Raw genomic sequence first — 18,867 nt, forward strand, 5'->3', positions numbered from 1 at the left:
CCACTGACAGCCCCTATGGAGAAGGGGTAATATGAGCTTATAGCTACTATTGAAATGGAGGAGAAGGAGGGAGGCATTGCAATGCCAGAGAGTATGATGTAGTGCAGGAGGGTTTAAATCTCCAAAAAGTGGACATGGGGTGATGGCTGTCAATCAACCCTACGGGCTCCTCCCAAACCTTTTTAGGTTGAAAGAAACTCATTCAAATTATGTTTCCTAACACAAAATATCATTAATTGGTTTCATATACTATACCATACACTGATTTCATAACACAAATGTATCTTTATTAATATTTTGTGAATGTAAATGTAAATTTCAAATCTGTAAATATCCATAAGGATAAATGGTGAACACATACAATTGAAAGTATGTTAGATGCATTGACATGCTTGAAAATCACTTCTGTGTAGGTTTGTGTACTGTAAAAAGCCACCGTCAAACAGTTAAGCCTCTTTTATGCAGTACAGATGCAGCTGAAGGTCAGAATATCTCTAAGATAACACAAAGAGATTCTTTTGATATTCTGATTATTATGTTTATGATATTCATGTTTGTGTTTACCCTACTGTAATGATATTTATAAAGCTTCATTTTTCCACGAATATGGATCAACGGCAGATATCCATGCAAAGACAGTTATTATTTCAGCAGTAAATCCATAAGGTATTTGAGCATGTGTACTATGAACGTCACTGAGGCACTAAATACATTGCTTCTCATATTTATCAGCACAGTCTTTCATTATTTATCATAGCAGCCACTGTAAGGTTTATTCATCCTATCCTTTAAAAAAGGTGTGATAAAAAAAAGTCCAACAGTGCCTTGATCCATCACAACACACTGACTATTTTTCAATGTCTCAGCCTCAGCTTCAGACCTGAATGTCAGGTAAACCGCCTACTAAACCCGATTCACTTTACCCACTTGAAATAAATAATTAGGTTCACACTCAAAGTGGCGACAATAAGAACGAAGTAAGGCTCTTACCATATGGCTTTGGCCCCAATCTTGACATGATTCAAGTGCAGAATGGGTTAGCAGAGATACTGTTACTCCTGGAAGCTCACAATATCTGGAAGGACACATTTCCTGTTCATGGCAGGAATTGAGACCATGACCTTGGAGTTTTTTGATTGACATGCTCCATCAGTCATGCTATTTGGACACAAAAGAATATTATCACTTGTGTAAGTCCACACTGTGAGTAATGAAGGGTTCACTTCAGTGGAACAAAAACAAGCTCCAAGTTACCTCTCTGTTTTATGTGACGCTGTCTCTGCAATCTAACCTTTCTTAGAGGGCAATGAACACCTTGGCAAACTATACATCTCTAATGAGCCTGATAAGAAGAGGAACTTTTCACCTGCTGTCAGCGGTGACTCCTGAGGTGATTAAGCACGTACCGAGGACATGCCATTAAAGCCTTAGCTTCCTCTATGAGGCTTGTTGCCATGCCAATAAAGTATAGCTGATGCTCCAACACAGTGTCTTACTTGAACTATGATCATAAAAATAGGACAGGCCAAGGTGGTGGTGTATTGTATGAGAAATTATTCCGTTGTATGCTTCCTGACCCCCTCTGGCAAGAATGTAAGTGGCAAGTACGACCTCTCTTTGACCCCTGCTTGTGACTCTGTTGCTTGAGTTGAAATCGACTAATGCGCGGGAATCATGTTTGGTTCTCCGCAGGTGACTCATGAATCATGGAGTACTGTAAAGTGAAGCACGATCATGTGTGTGGGATGCACAGTGATAGGGGAGGGGTCGGGGGCCGGGAGGTTGCTGGGGGTTGTGTGTGTGCCACTGTGTCAGGCCTAGGTTGGTTGACTTATGCCCTTAAATATTGAGGCTGTGTTTTGCAATTACATCCTATATACATCATATGCAAAGTTCATGGTAGCACTGTATGCAAAGTTCTTCATTATTCAGCAGGAAAAGGACACAGCAGTTGTGGGTTGACCGTTAAACTACAATAATAGCCATCAACTGATTCATAATGCATGGTGAGTAAACTGAATAAGCAATGTGCGATTCTCCCAGAGGAATACAGTCAGGGAAAAGAGTCACATGCCACGTAGCACCCCCCCAGTTAAGATAGTGAAATGTTAGTTAACACACTGAATTTCCAACACTGACCTCGCTGTAACCATAGAGACATCATGCTGGGCAGAGATTTAAAATAGCAATAACATCTACCCAATCTAATGATCGCTGTAACAACATTGGAAAATTGTTTGCAAATGTCTTACTTAATTAGTAATTCTTCCTCTTTTAAATCTCATAGAGGAAGTGCCATTAGCATTGACAATGAGAGACCCTATTACTATGACAGTAAATATCATTTTTGACTGTTGGAATAATTTTGCTTACCCTTCTGGCCTGTAGCAGACTGTCTGAAAGGCTCCACAAAAAAAAAAGAAAAACAAATGTCAGGCGACTTTGTAGCCACAAAAATAACAGCCTACTGACAGAGCAATTCATATGTGTCACACAGTACAGTATTTCTGACTGGGGTTTAGCAAAATGACTGCTGCAGTATTTCTCTCTCACACACTCTGTGAGTCTGTGTGTGTGTGTGTGTGTGTGTGTGTGTGTGTGTGATATGTATGTTTGTTTATACTTTATGTTTATGTCAGTAAGCAAGAGAAAAAGAGGGAGAGAGAGAGAATGAGAGAGAGAGAAAGAGAGAGAGGGTGAGAGAAAGGGTTTACAATTTATGACTTGCTGCCAACAGTGGTTAAAGACATTTATAATAGTTGTATTGTTTGCTGCAAAGGGGCAGTAATATATGGAGATTATTCAACGGATGCTATTTACTGCGGAAGGCTGAAAAAAGAAATCCAGGATCACAATAGCTGGCATGGAGTGGTGCGCTCTTGGGACTTTGAAATTGTATATATCATGAATAGAAGTCAGAATTCTAAAGGAGTTTACATAAAATGTGAGCTCAGCATAGCATTATTATTTAATGCCACTTGGCCTTGGGGGCATTGTTAAAAATGCAAAGCAGTGACATTCAGGGGGGAATGCCAATGATGAAAATTGGACTGCAGAATAGATGCTTCCAGAGAGTGGGACTAGATGTTCTCAGCTCAGTGTTACTATGCTCTGCCATAGAGTGTCCACCTTAGAGTGGACATCTGGAGACCAGGAGTTGGAGAGGAGTGTCATTTAGAATGGCACATGCTGGTACGTATTAGTTCTACCTCTCTATGTTACTGTATGATGTTATTTGCTGTTGTAGAAAACAAAGGGTGGTCAGGGTGAGTGCCCCTTGTACGGTATGACCTGCCTCCATGTCTGAAAACGTTGCATTGATATAGATAGATAGATAGATACTTTATTGATCCCCATGGGGAAATTCAAGAGTCTCAGTAGCATACAGACATCACACACAACATGCACTTACAGCAGAAATGGTAAACATAAGTATAAGTATAAGTATAAACATATAACTAAACTCCACTGTACAATAAAGACAGTAGAAGATAAGAAAGATAAGAAAAACTAACAAACCTAAATACTAAATACACTATATAAAATAAATTAAGAAAGTCCAATGTGCTTGAGGGTGATCAAGCATAAGACGCTTGTAGTGACAGGGCCGGGACTGGTAAGGTGCTAAAGGGAGTGAGTGTCATGGTGAAGGTGCAAAAGTAGTCCAACCATAGTCCTTTAGTTATGTGTGCATGGCAAGGTGCTCAAGAGAGTGAGTGTCATGGCGAAGGTGCAAAAAGTAGTCCAACATTAGTCCAACAGTGCAACAGTGCAAGAGTAAGGTCTACAGACCAGCATAAATAATATGGACAAATAGGAGAGTAAAGTATAATGTAGACAAGGTAAAATAAAAAAAACATTTCAGTGCAAGAACAGGTTGAGGTAATAGGGTTATAGCCATTCATTCATTCAGTATTGTAGCAGCCATTGATCATGTGTGCTAATATAGCATGAAAAACAGTGTAGCAGTAAAACAGTAGTGAAAACATTTGGCTGTGTACATTAGTAAAACAGTAGTAAAACAGTAGTAAAAAGTAGTAAAGCAGTAGTGGGCAGTCAGTACTCAAACATGGAGAGGGTGGAGAGGCAGACAGACTAAGCAGAGAAGTCTATCTCTCCTCTTCCCTTTAGTGAGGCATTGAACAGTTGGCCCTAGGAACAAATGACTTCCTCAGCCTTTCAGTTGTGCATGGCAGTGAGCGAAGTCTCCAGCTGATCAAGCTCTTTTGCTTTTTGATAGTGCTGTAGAGTGGATGACATTCATTGTCCAAGATGTTGATCAGTTTGTTTAGGATCCTTTTGAAAACATTGAAGTGATGCACTCCAGTTCAGCTCCCACTACAGAGCCAGCCTTCCTTACCAGCCTGTCAAGTCGCCCAGCATCCTTCTTCTTTGTGCTTCCTCTGCATACCACTGCATAGAAAAGGGCGCTGGCCAAAACAGACTGGTAGAACATCCTAAGGAGCTTGCTGCACACATTGAAGGACCGCAGCCTCCTCAGGAAGTACAGCCTGCTCTGTCCTTTCTTGTAGAGTGCATCAGTGTTGGCTGACCAGTCCAGTTTATTGTCCAGGTGGAGACCGAGATACTTGTAGGTGCTTACCACCTCCACATTGACCCCATCAATGGAGACTGGTGGTAGCAGAGCGGGCTTAGACCTGCGGAAATCCACCACCATCTCCTTGGTCTTTGAAGTGTTGAGTTGAAGGTGATTGAGTTTGCACCACTGCACAAAGTCCTCCACCAGGCTCCTGTACTACTCCTCTTGCTCGTCCCTGATACACCCCACAATTGCAGTATCATCAGAAAACTTCTGCATGTGGCATGACTCGGTGTTGTAGCAGAAGTCAGATGTGTACAGGGTGAACAGGACTGGAGAAAGCACAGTTCCCTGTGGCGCTCCGGTGCTGCTGATCACAGTGTCAGAGAGGCAGTTCTTCAGTCTGACGAACTGTGGTCGCTCGGTCAGGTAATCTGTAATCCAGGTTACCAGGTGAGCGTCCACACCCATCTGCAAGAGCAATTGCATTTGCCATAACATTTATGTAGCAGAATACATGCCCCTCAGATACTAGTTAGGGGAATCGTGTAAGACTCATTGACGGAAATTTGGGCATGCGAAAAAGAAAAAAAAAAAAAAAGCGGCGGTCATATAGGTTTAGTCAGATTTTTTATTTTTTTTTTATTTTTCGCATGCCCAAATTTCCGTCAATGAGTCCCGGGACACTGAAAGACCGGGCTACATGAAACTTGGTGGGCATGTAACCCCACATGGATAGCATGGAACCATCGTTTTTCGTTTTGATCTGTAGCCCCCCCGCTGGACTGGACCCCCCGAAAGGAGGGTAGGGCAGACACAGTTTGCTGTGAATATCTCGAGAACCGTAGGGTTTAGGAGGACCATTTTTTTTTTGTATGTTGATCTCAAGGGGCCATGTCAACCCATTCCATAACCACTCATTTCATGTATAGCGCCACCTAGTTAAACACAAAAAAGTAAAAATGAGGTGTTGTAATTGAAGGTATCTGTGACCTAACTTAGTCAAAACTGCACGAAATTGGAAGTGTATGATCATTATGACACCCTCTGTATGCACGCCAAATTTTGTGGAATTCCGTTCATGGGGGGCCACACAATAAATTAATTTATGTTACTATACACCAACTGGCCTGTAGGTGGCCGGAGACAGTTTTCTGTGAATATCTCGAGAACCGTAGGGCCTAGGAGGTCCACCTTTTTTTTGTATGTTGGTCTTAACGGGGCATGTCAACCCATCCCATTACCACTTATTTCATGTATAGCGCCACCTAGTTAAAAATTAAAAAGCAAAAAAATTGGTGTTTTCATCACAATATCTCTGGCTGACAAGGTCAAAATTGCACAAAATTAAAAGTGTAGGATCATTATGACACCCTCCGAATGCATGCCAAGTTTTGTGTACTTTCGTTCATGGGGGGCCTTACAATAAAATAATTTATGTGTACATTTAGTGACGTACACCAACAATGATTCCCGGGACACTGAAAGACCGGGGTACACAAAACTTGGTGGGCATGTAACCCCACATGGATAGCATGGAACTGTCGTTTTTTGTTTTGATCTGTAGCCCCCACGCTGGACTGGACCCCCGAAAGGAGGGTAGGGCAGACACAGTTCTCTGTGAATATCTTGAGAACTGTAGGGACTAGGATGACCATTTTTTTCCGTATGTTTGCCTCCAGGGATCATGTTAACCCATTTCATGTACACACATGTGCACAAACAGATACACACACACACACATACATTCACAGTAATCATACGTATGACACATACTCACACAGTAGACATATGTATGCTTGCACAGGCACATACGCAGGCACACACACAAGCGCACGCACACGCACACACGCACGCACGCACACGCACACACACACACACACACACACACACACACACACACACAACATAAACATGAACATGCACACATGCACACAATTCAAGAATTTCTCAGAATTATGAACAGGCAAGATGGAGGTGGGGTTGTATAAAATGAATTTTACATGTGAAATCTATGAACTAATCATGTTTTGGTACTTGTTGTCTAGCAGATATCAGTGAGAATTGAGTACGTGTGGATAATGCAATTTAGTGAGACAGTTAGAATCATATAGGCCTTTCAGCGTGATTTATTTTTGTGGAAAAAATGTGCTGGACTGGGCGGCGGTCATATTTTGTACCGCTCTGCGGTACATCTAGTTTTAGGAACGGTTCGTATAGATTTTTGCAACTGGTGATTTTTTATTTGCTAGGACCCCATTGAATACAAAACAACCTGTTTCCAATTTTTTTCTTCATTTTCACTGCCAAATTTTAAGATGGCGGACAATATATGCGGAAAAATAATATAAAGGCTTAAAGTGGTCAACTTTTTGATACACCTAATAAGGTAGACAAGTGAGATACAGACTATTTTCAAAAGATGTATTGGTAACACTTTATAATAACTACACACAATTCATCATTTATTAGGCCTTTGTTACTTATTAGTTAATGGTTTGTTCATCATTAGTAATTTCTAATTTATCATCAGTAAAGCATTTGTTCACACAGTTATAAATAGTTTGTTCATAGTAAATAAGCCTATATCTTAAATATGTTTATACATTATTGTTAATACTTAATAAATGATGCAATAATATGTTTTTTATTAAGTGATATTTAAATTATTTAACAGTACACATGCACTAATGATTAGTTAGGATGAGGATACATATTTTATAAACAGCTTTCTAATACTATAATTAATAATTAACTCAGGAGTTACAAGTGGTTAGTTAATTATATTTTGTGAGCTCATCTAAAGTGAGGACGTTTTATGCCTTGCAACACATTTACAAATGAGTTATAAAGTTTACACTTGCATTTATTCATTTAGCCAACAGATTCACCCAAAGCGACTTACACATGTCAGTGAAATTAAAGTGCAAGGCCACATTGGTGGACACCGGGGTTTGAACCCCCAACTTTATGGGTTACTGCATGTTAACCCGGCTCCCTATCCACTACACTACCTCTGCCTAGTGGTATTATAACAGTCAATTCAAAAATATAATATAGATATGCGTGTTTACTATGAACAAACCATTTTTACCTGTGTGTAAACATGATTTACAGATGAGAATTAATGTAGGAATAATGCTTTACAAATGAAGAATACAGCATTTAATAATAGTTTATGTTTAATAACAGTGTGTAGTAGAAGAAAACAGAAACTCTTGCATAGTTGTAGGGGTTTCTATCTGGGCTAAGTTAGTGTAGTGGATAAGGAGCTGGACTAGCATTCAGTAGCTTGAAAAGTTGGGGGTTCGATTCCCGGCTTTCACTGTTATGTCAATGGCCTTCAATTTAATTGACATGTGTACGTCGCTTGTCTGCTAAATGAATGAATGTGAATGTAATCTTTACAACTCATTTGAAAATGTGTTGCAAGGCATAGAAAGCCCTCACTTTAGATAAGCTCACAAAATATCATTGACTAACCACTTGTAACCCCTGAGTTAATCATGAATTATAGTATTAGGAAGTGGTTTATAAAATATGTATCCTCACCCTAACTAATCATTAGTGCATGTGTATATTGCATAATTTATTAAGTATTAACAATAATTCATTAACATATTTTAGATATAGGCTTATTTACTATGAACAAACTATTTATAACTGTGTGTACAAATACTTTATTTATGAGAATTAACATAGGAACAATGCTTTACAAATGATGAACAAAGCTTTTTGTAATAGTTTGCAACTGGTTTATAATAAGAAAATGATTTCATTATAAGTGGTTGTTTCATTACTTATTAAGTATAAATTATGTACTTACAAACATATTTTTTGGATAGGCTTATTTACTATGAACAAACCATTTATAATTGTGTGAACAAATGCTTTACTGATGATAAATTATGTATGAACAAGAAATTACTAATGATGAACAAACCATTAACTAATAAGTAACAAAGGCTTAATAAATGATGAATTGTGTGTAGTTATTATAAAGTGTTACCGATGTATTTCATCATTTGCCAAAAAATTGGAGAAAAAATGGAAAAAAAAGGAAAAAAAAGAAAAAAATCTGCATCTTGCTTCATTTGAAGAGTTTAACAAAACATTGTCATTGTCACTCAAGTATTTATCCTCACCACTGTCACTGTCTTTTTAATATTGGTGCACATCTCCTCAGAGCCTTCACACCTGCAAAGTTGCGTGAATGGTAAGTTGTTACTCTTGCAAGACCACCTTCTACTGCATTGGCTGGCAAGACAACAACACTTCACAAGTTCCACAACAGCCTCTGGTGCTGGTGGAAGTTTTGACAGAACAGGAGCCCATTGCCCATCAACAATTTGTCTCCATCCCAGTGATAGTGAGTCAAGAATCTTTGGAGCAGGCACTGTAGCTTGTGCCCAAACATTTACTTGCCTGTGTGCTCTCAGAATTTCAATTTCAATTTAATTTCACTTATAGAGCGTCAAAACATTACACATGTCTCATGGCGCTTTACAGAGTGTTAAACATTCAGACAGGGGCGAGGAAAAACTCCCAAGAATTGGAGAAACATATAGGATGAAACCTCAAGCAGATTCACGACTCAAGGGCCTGACCCATCTGCCTGGTGTCAGTTACAGGACAGTAAGGTCTATATACAGAGAATAGAACATGGTACCTGAGGTATATGTTACAAAGTGGTTGGATGGTTACATAACCAGTATGATAATGCATGAATCCTAGTTAGTGTTGAGAGAAAGTGATTTTTCATACTATTGGTCTGACTGGGTCTCTATTAAATCTATGGTATAAAAATTACCATCAGTGTTAAGTTCAAATAGTCCAGTGTAGGGGAGGAATTGTCCATAGGAATTAGGAGTTGTCATCGGGCAAGTAGTGGGTCGCTAGGCTGCGCGGGCAGGAATCCGAGCATGGGGACAGCAATAGGCGATGGTAGGGCAATCATAGGGATGGGATTTCCCTAGTTCCCAAGTTTTTCCACTCCCTGGTTGGGTTTTAGAGTTTTAAACATGTTCCACCAAAGGGCTTTAGCTGTTTGAAAAACATGTTTTGAGGAGCTGACACAAATTTCTCACATCCAGCTAACACGTCTTGAGATGGATGAGGACCTAGTACAAGCCTACAAAGTGTGTTAACGACACCATCATGACTTGATTGACTTGAAACAGAAACCTTTCCTTTCCCACGGGATAAACAGTAAATGGCGGGACAAACGGTTCACTTTCAATTTCCTGATAGGATAGGATACAATAGGATACCCGATAGGTCCACCGACTCTATACACGATGTGATTGGCCTGACCGAAGTTTGTTTTTTCCACCTCACAAGCCAACGGAGAGTTGCTAGACTACCCTGGCTGCAAATTACATTTGCTGCCGCTAGGGTGCCTCAAGATTTCTAGGCTGAGATGTATCTTTTGTCGACGTTCTCCAGTGGCCATGATAATGAGACTGTCTTTGTTGATGTCTGGTACCCTGTGAAGGGCAAGCACCAAGACATCTGTGTGACATGTGTAGATATGTGGGGTTTTGCCAAAATGACTTACTGCTACTGCCACCTTTGTGTGTGTGAACTGTGACTGGCAGTTTACATAGTTCAACAGCTTTATGAGCAAGGTAGAGGACAAGGTTGGCTTTGGATTCCTTCGATCCCAGAAAAGCTTTAAAGTCTTTGATTGGTGTGGAGTCTTGTGCTTTTCCCATTGTATGGACCTGTCTCGTCCTGTTTTTCATGGAGTGATGGTATAGTTGTTAAATAATAAGTCATTGTAGCCTCGTGCCTTACTTTCAACATTTTCAAAGAAGCAGATGCCAGATCTTGGCAACAGTTTATGTCACTTTTCCTGGCAACAGTTTATGTCACTTTTCCATCTCCAGCACAACAGCCATGCCATCTATTAAGATGCTATCCAATGTGTGTGTTAATTGCACTGAGCTACTCTCTGTAAATTGTTCAGAGGATGCTGTTTCTGAAACCAGTCACAATTCATGGATGAAGGCAGACTTACCCTGCTGGCATTTCAACATTAATTCAACGGTGAATAAACGTTATAAACGTTTAAAAAAAAAACTTATAACGGGTGAATCAACGTTGAATTATGTGTTGGATTTGCAAATTGAATCAACGTTGATATCGCAACATTATTTCAACATCCGCCATTTCAACATTGGTGCTGATTTCCTTGATTTCTTATTTTACAACCATTTGTCAACATTTTACAATTAGCATTAAAACAGTGTTTCAACATTGACACAACAACTGACATTATTTCACCTATAATTCAACATTGATTTTCTTGACCTTTTTACAACCAACGTTGTTTCAATGTTTGTCTACATACCCTTTTATAACCATTTAGCATTAAACATTGTTTCAACATTGTTTCAACATTGACGCAACAACTGACGTTATTTCCCCTATATTTCAGCGTTGAAGGTCGGTCGTGTGCCGGCTGGGTTAGCTGTAGTGGGCCGCATTAGGCTTGCATATAATCAACAAATTCATATGTTCCCACAATTTCCGGCAAGTCCTTTTAACAGAATTATTGAAGACCAAAGAGCTCATTGTGGACTTCAGGAAGTCTAAAGCTAGCACACACCCCCATTCTCATCAATGGGACTGAAATGGAGTGTATCACCAGCTTCAGATTTCTGGGTGTCCACATCTTAGAGGAAGCTTCTTTCCTGTAGCTGAACTCTAGCTCTCCATCCCAGTGACAACCAACCAACTAGCCCCCCCCCACCACCACCACCCCCGGTCCAATGCCTCCTTGCCTGTGCCTGTTGAGGTGTCCTCGACCATGGCAACCCCCATGTATGTTGTTCATACATTCACATTACATAGTCATATTTATTCTGCTCTTATAAGGTAACTGCTAATACACTCTACATATTTATATTACTCTAAACCTCTCTACCTTATATAAATCAACTGTATACTACTGTCTACACTGCACTATATTTCTTGACCTGTCTATGCACCACCTGTCTATACTTTGTATATCACATTGCACTTTTCTCCTTTTTTGCACTTCTGGTTAGACGCAAACCACATTTCGTTGTCTTCATACTTCATACTCTGCAATGACAATAAAGTTGAATCTAATCTACTCTAATCTAATCTATTGTGGTGAGTGCAAAACATTACATAATTCAAATGATTATTAGGATATGTGAAGGAAACTTTTAATCAGTCAATGTGTTTTTCCGGGTATGCCAATAAATAGCATAATGGTGGTTACACCCATCACTGGTTGATAATCATGACATCTCATGTCACCCATGGTCATATTTATTACCTAAGTCATTCAATTTTATTAGAAAATGTATGTATATAATGATAATACCTAACATATATCCATTTAAAATGTTTAAAAAGACAGCAGGAACGCACAAAGCCTATGGCAGGGCATTCAGGCCCTCACGGACTACAAGCCCGCGCCACAGAGCTGCGAGAGCAACATCCCTCTGCTCAACAACCTGAACCGCTTCTTTGCTCGCTTTGAAGCACAAAACAGCACCTGCCCACAGAAGACCCATCCCCCTCTACATGAGCAGCCCCTGTGCCTCTCTGCCGACAGCGTGAAGAGGACACTTGCTGCTATCAACACCCGTAAGGCAACAGGTCCAGACAACATCCCTGGTCGTGCGCTGAAGGACTGCGCAGGGGAGCTTAAGGATGTCTTCACAGACATCTTTAACACTTCCCTGAAGCAAGCCATCGTCCCATCTTGTTTCAAAGCTGCCACCATCATACCTGTGCTGAAGAAAACTGCTCCATCCTGCTTCAATGACTACCGCCCTGTGGCACTGACACCCATCATCATGAAGTGCTTTGAGCGGCTTGTCATGTCACATATCAAATCCATTCTCCCCCCCACCCTGGACCCCTTCCAGTTTGCATACCGAGCCAAACGGTCTACAGAGGATGCAATCTGCTCTGCCCTCCACCCAGCCCTCACCCACCTGGAAAAAAGAGACTCATATGTGAGATTGCTGTTTATAGACTTCAGTTCTGCATTCAACACCATAATACCACAACAACTCATCTGCAAACTTGACAAACTGGGACTCAGTACCTACCTCTGCAACTGGCTACTGGACTTCCTCTGTCAGAGGCCTCAAGTAGTACGTGTTGGCAACAATACCTCAAGCAGCATCACACTGAGCACAGGGGCCCCCCAAGGCTGCGTGCTCAGTCCGCTGCTCTTCACCCTGCTGACGCATGACTGCACTGCAACCTACAGCAACAATCACATAGTGAAATTTGCTGACGACACAACTCTGGTGGGTCTCATCACCAAGGGCGACGAGACTCAATACAGGTTGGAGGTCGACCATCTGACCACGTGGTGCAGGGACAACAACCTCCTGCTGAACGTCAGCAAGACCAAAGAGATTGTTGTTGACTTCCGGAGAGGTCACACCCAACACCTGCCACTGACCATCGACGGTGCTGTGGTGGAGAGAGCGAGCAGCACCAAATTCCTGGGGGTGCACATCAGTGAAGACCTCTCCTGGACCACCAACACAGCATCACTGGCGAAGAGAGCTCAGCGCCGCCTGTACTTCCTGCGGAAACTCAGGCGAGCAAGTGCTCCACCAGCCATCATGACCACATTCTACCGAGGCACCATTGAGAGCATCCTCTCCAGCTGTATCGCTGTGTGGGGCGGAAGCTGCACTGAATACAACAGGAAAGCCCTGCAGCGCATAGTGAACACAGCTGGAAGGATTATTGGTGCTTCACTCCCCTCCCTGAAGGACATTTACACCACCCACCTCACCCGCAAGGCGACCAAAATTGTGAGTGATGCAAGTCACCCCGCTAACAATCTGTTTGATCTACTGCCCTCTGGGAAGAGGTACAGAAGCCTGCGCTCCCGCACTACCAGACTCACCAACAGCTTCATACACCAAGCTGTTAGGATGCTGAACTCTCTCCCTCCTCTCCCCCCTCCACCCTCAGCTACATAACATCCTGGACATTGGACCCACAATGGCCGCCTGCACCACTCCACTTGCACACTTGTACACTTTGCAACTTGTTGCTGTTGTCCTGAAAACACAACACTTCTGCTGCTCTTACATAACTTGCACCACTATGCCACTTTATTTCTTACTTAGGTCAAACAGAACTACCTCAGCCTCTTATTGGCCTGACTTTGCACTAGTATTTTATTTTATTGACTGTCTATGCACAATTTCAACCAAATTTTGCTGCTCTTATTTTTTCATTATATGTGCCCTCTTATTTACTTATTTACTTACTTTTTTGTTTACTTGAATGTTATGTTTGTCTGTGGACTTAAAATTGGTAAAATATGTCTTGTCTCCACCGTGGGATAGTGAGAAACGTAATTTCGATCTCTTTGTATGTCTGGAACATGTGAAGAAATTGACAATAAAGCTGACTTTGACTTTGACTTTGACTTTGACTTAAAAAGGCGATTATTTGCCATTTTTGGTGATATATCCGCCATCTTGAATTTTGGACCTGTGCAGTCTGGGAAAAATTGGAAACAGGTAGTTTTGCAAACTATAGGGTCTGAAGAAGTGAAAAAACATAATTTGCAAAAATCTATATGAAATGTTCCAAACACCGTTTTTTTTACTACATATCGCCCTGCACTATACAGTGCAATTGTTGATTCTGCTCTTAACTTGCTGAGCCTATTGAGCCCTCCACGTCACAGGAAAATGTGCACTCATTTTGGGGTCAGAAAGCTTTTCATCCCATTGAAGTGTGTGTGTGTGTGTGTGTGTGTGTGTGTGTGTGTGTGTGTGTGAATTGACTGTAACGACAAGGAAACGTCAAGAAAAATGGCTACTTGTTCTACTTTTTTGCACACACTGGGCTTGTCAACCAGATAGCCGTATATGGCTATACATTGGCTAAGACTAATTTATTAAGATACAGATCGTGGTCCTGGGTGACGATGACGATGAGTGCATACCTTGACTGTTCAACATGCCGGTCTATTACAGTAGCTGCACCAGTTTTCTGACCCCATGCTTTGCACGTACCCAGCCTATCTCTGGATGTTTATAAACATTAAAGGGGTCTAATACTGTAGGTTGTGTTGTTAGTTCCATTTCCTATAGTTAATTCAGAACACTTTTATACAAACAAGACAAAGTGTTTAATCATTTGATGGGTAATTCACAATACAACATCCACATATAACTCTACAAAAATAAACATTCATTTGTGTAATCTTTATTTTCAGAGTTCAGCTACTATGGCAACATCAGTGAGCAAAGTAAATGGTCATATTTGATCTCGCCCCCAGGTTCTTGTCAGTTATGTCAGAAAAGGTAGTCTGTCCTGTACATAATTTTCAAATATGCAGACATCACACCCAGGTCAATTATATTGGAAACTGTGGTCATGGCAAAACAGCCTGCTTAGACATCAGAAGTGCTCAATGTTAGAGTCTGTACTGACAGGGAATCAGGAAGATCAGTTTTCACGCATATGTCAAGGAAGGAGAAGGAAGACTTAATTAAATGGTAAGCAGACTAATTTACCATGGGAGTGACCACTTTGTAAGTACTTCGTAAGTATGTCGATACTAGACACAATTAGTTTTTCATTTCACTTTATTTATGTCTTAAAATGTTTAGGCCAATGGTTAAAAGTCATATAGGCATCTCCCTATGAATTTGATGTGACAATATTCTTAGCTTAAGCTTCGTCAAATGATCAAGTGAAATTTCACTCAGTGAAATGAGCTTGTCATTTGAACCCTAATTTATACAGAAGCATTTGGAGAAATAAACACATATCATAATTATGTGGGCTAAATGTGTACGTGCTTGTGGTAACAAACAGACCACAGAGAAACAAATGACTGATATTTGTCCTGGCTCTGAATCCTAAAAAGGTACAAAGGGATATTAATTTGTTAGAGGAAAAATATATCTTACCTCACAGACAGCTTGGCAGGCTTGCATGTTAAATCATCAGTATATTGGATTTTAGAAGAATGACTTCGAAACTCAACTGAGACATCACCCTATTCAGATGTCTGTCAGGAGCCCATAATCTACTTTACTTGCCTGTACAACTACTGTAGGTTGCCAAAATATCTGTTAAATTGTCAGTATCAGTTGAAACTTTCATTTGAAGAACATCTCTAGCATTTGCGATGCAAGTGCATTCAATTAAATTCCCATACCTTTTGGGTAATAAAGCCATGTAATTTAATAATATAATGTGAGTTAGTGGAACAGGGATCAGTAGTTTTTTTGTGTCCGGCGGTTGAGGACAGTCCTGTGTCTCAAACTCTGTAGCACAATTGCCATTCCTTTTGGTTAAAGCCATGTAATCTAATAATTTAATCTGAGTTAGTGGCGCAGTGTTCGGTAGTTCTTTGTGTTTGGTGGTTGAGGACGACACTGTGTCCCACACTCCCGTCTTCTGCTTTATTCAATTTAATGCCCTGATATCATTACAGCCCAGGCAGAAATGTCAATATAACTGGCATCGTCTGTTCCCTCTTTGCTCAGAACCCATCAATGCTTTTTTTTTTTTTCTGAACAACAAAAACATTTTTCTCAGAGGAGAAGCAGCTGCATAGTTATTGTAATCCCATAAATCCAATCTATCCTAAAAGGATCAAAATGAATTTCCCTGCAGGTTGGCCAGGGTGTGTGTGTGTGTGTGTGTGTGTGTGGTGGTGGTGTGTGTGTGTGTGTGTGGGGGGGGGGGTCGTATGCGTGATTGAGAATCTAACGCAATCTAATCACAAAGCTTTTAGCCATGGTATTATGACACGCAAGCTTTATGCCGTACACGCTCTTCGATCTCTACTGGGCAAGGCCCAGAATTTCATCAGCTGTTCACACCTTTCTGCATTCGAGCCACTAATGAGAGAAGTCAGCAGCAGCCGACGGGCACTGCCAAGTGGAATGGACGAAGCCCAGACCAACTTGACTCTATGCCGCTCATTGGACATGAAACCTGCGCTCAGGAGATTTCAAATGCTTGCTCACTGGACGCTAAGTGGTCCAAAACAGAAAAGCCGCTGGTCTATTTATGACATGATTAGTTAATGGTTGGCAGATGTTGTGGAGCCCTAGATGTGTTTCTAAGATAAAGAAACAATAATAAAAAAAGATATGAAGATTTGTGGGTGGATTTCACTGGAAGACATATTAGACATATTAGTTAAATACTTTTTAAATTAATGAGATCACTGAAATAGTCAATGATTAAGATTAACTTCTTAACCAAATAAACCAGACTGGAATAGATATTACCAATCTGGCAAAACCACTAGTTTAAAAGCCTTGATATAGCCCAAGCAGCTGGGTAGGAGCGAAAAGCTATTTATGAGGAATGTGAGTTTCAGGATCGTCCTGTCAGGTTTCATTAGGATTTGTGGGTATGCATTATCTTCTGCAAATGATGGCACATTTGAACTTGGGAGAATTTCAGTTGCTCAAAGGGATAAAAATGTAATGTGTTTGTGTATGTGTACTCCTTCCGATCTCAGCTGCAATTCAACCATTTGGAAATTGTTTTGTTTTGGCAATATAGTGAATATTATTACTATAAAATGTAACTCCACACAGTGTAGAAGCAGACTGTGCTAAGGGCTGATGTACTGTCTCTGAGTCATGGTTATCAGTGTTTACTTCGTCTCATCATGCATCAGCAACCATTTTGATTTGTTTGGTCTCAGGAGGTTCTGAAAACAGAAAGACACATTTCAGCAGAAGTACAACTGAATAAACAGACAGTAGGCACTCTATAATGAAGTCTAATGTTTCTCTCAACTGCAGAGCTGGCATGCCAACTGCAAGAATGATCTGTTGGTTTAATTTTTTACAAGTTTTTTTTTTTCTTCAAACAAACAATGAGGTATGGCAGAAACACAATTCCAAAGGAAAAGACTTGTGTGCAAAAGAGAGAAGGATCATCTCTACGATTACAGCAGAAATAATACAGATAGATTTGGTAGGTGTAGTGTTCTTCTGCTGGTGTAGTTTTATACAAAATCTAATCCACACAACAGAACGATGATAGCCCTGATATCAGATGGAATTGAATGTTTGAAGACAGAAAAGGAAAGTGCTCTGCTTCAGAAAACTGCATCAGCTGCTGGTGAAAATGAGTGGCACAGGTATGGGTCCACCTGAAACCTTCTGAGGGCCCAGGGTTCACAGGTCTCGTCTCTCACAAAAAGCCTCGCCGCGTCCTAAAGTGGACACGTTCGTCAACGCTTGCCGAGGGACACCCAGGTGAATTAGAAAGGATAAATACTCTCAAAGTGATTTGACCTCTCTGCCCACCCCCCTACCCCACACCTCACCGTTCACTCCACAACCCCCATTCTCTGTCCAAGCCAAAGCAATGACCTCCATTTCACACTATCTGGGTTTTTTATTTCCGCATGGACAGGCCGATCCGGCCCGATCGTCTCTCCTCTCTGGGCTAAACATGAGCACACACACACACACACACACACACACACACACACACACACACACACACACACACACACACACACACACAGACAGACACATACTCAGACACACACACATACACACACACACACACACACACACGCACACAGAGGAACACATGCACAGAGCCGTTTCTCATCTTGCTCTTTCATCCCATCCTCCCGTGGCAAACGACCTCTGACCCTATAATGCGCTCCACCTGAGAGCTGCCGTGAGGATATGATAGGGGACTTGGGAAGCGCATATGTTCTCCATTAGGAGACTCATCTGCTGATTTAGATGCCTCGCCGCCAGACTTGTTTCAAACATGGCAGATTGGAGCAATTTTTGATTAAGACAAAAATAACTCGCACATGTTTTTTTTTTCTGCCGTCATGCAATCAATCACTGATTTTTGCTACAAAGCATAAGGCTAGGATATTTCTGGGACCTACTCTGACACATGAACACACACACACACACACACACACATACACTGCCACACACACAATATTCAATGCCTGCCGGCACACAGACATGGTGTACATACATTTCATCAATAAACAAATACACATTCATTTGTTTTTCTTTGAGTGTAGTTTTTACATTTCTTTGCCATCTACACATGCATGTACACAGACACACACACACACGCACACACACACACATACACACACACAAACACACACGCGCACACACACGCGCATACACACACACACACACACACACACACACACACACACACACACACACACACACCTAACCTTGGCTGGAATTATAGATAAATGAATCCATCACCTTGAGTTAGGGCAGACGGCACTGCATTGTTTCCTCGCCCAATAGATGACAACAGCTCAGGGCTGG

The sequence above is a fragment of the Alosa pseudoharengus genome, unplaced genomic scaffold (assembly GCF_046254945.1).
Source record: "Alosa pseudoharengus isolate Yale_2024_CS ecotype anadromous, Long Island Sound unplaced genomic scaffold, YU_APseudo_1.1 YU_APseudo_1.1_scf_13, whole genome shotgun sequence".
Taxonomy (NCBI): domain Eukaryota; kingdom Metazoa; phylum Chordata; class Actinopteri; order Clupeiformes; family Clupeidae; genus Alosa; species Alosa pseudoharengus.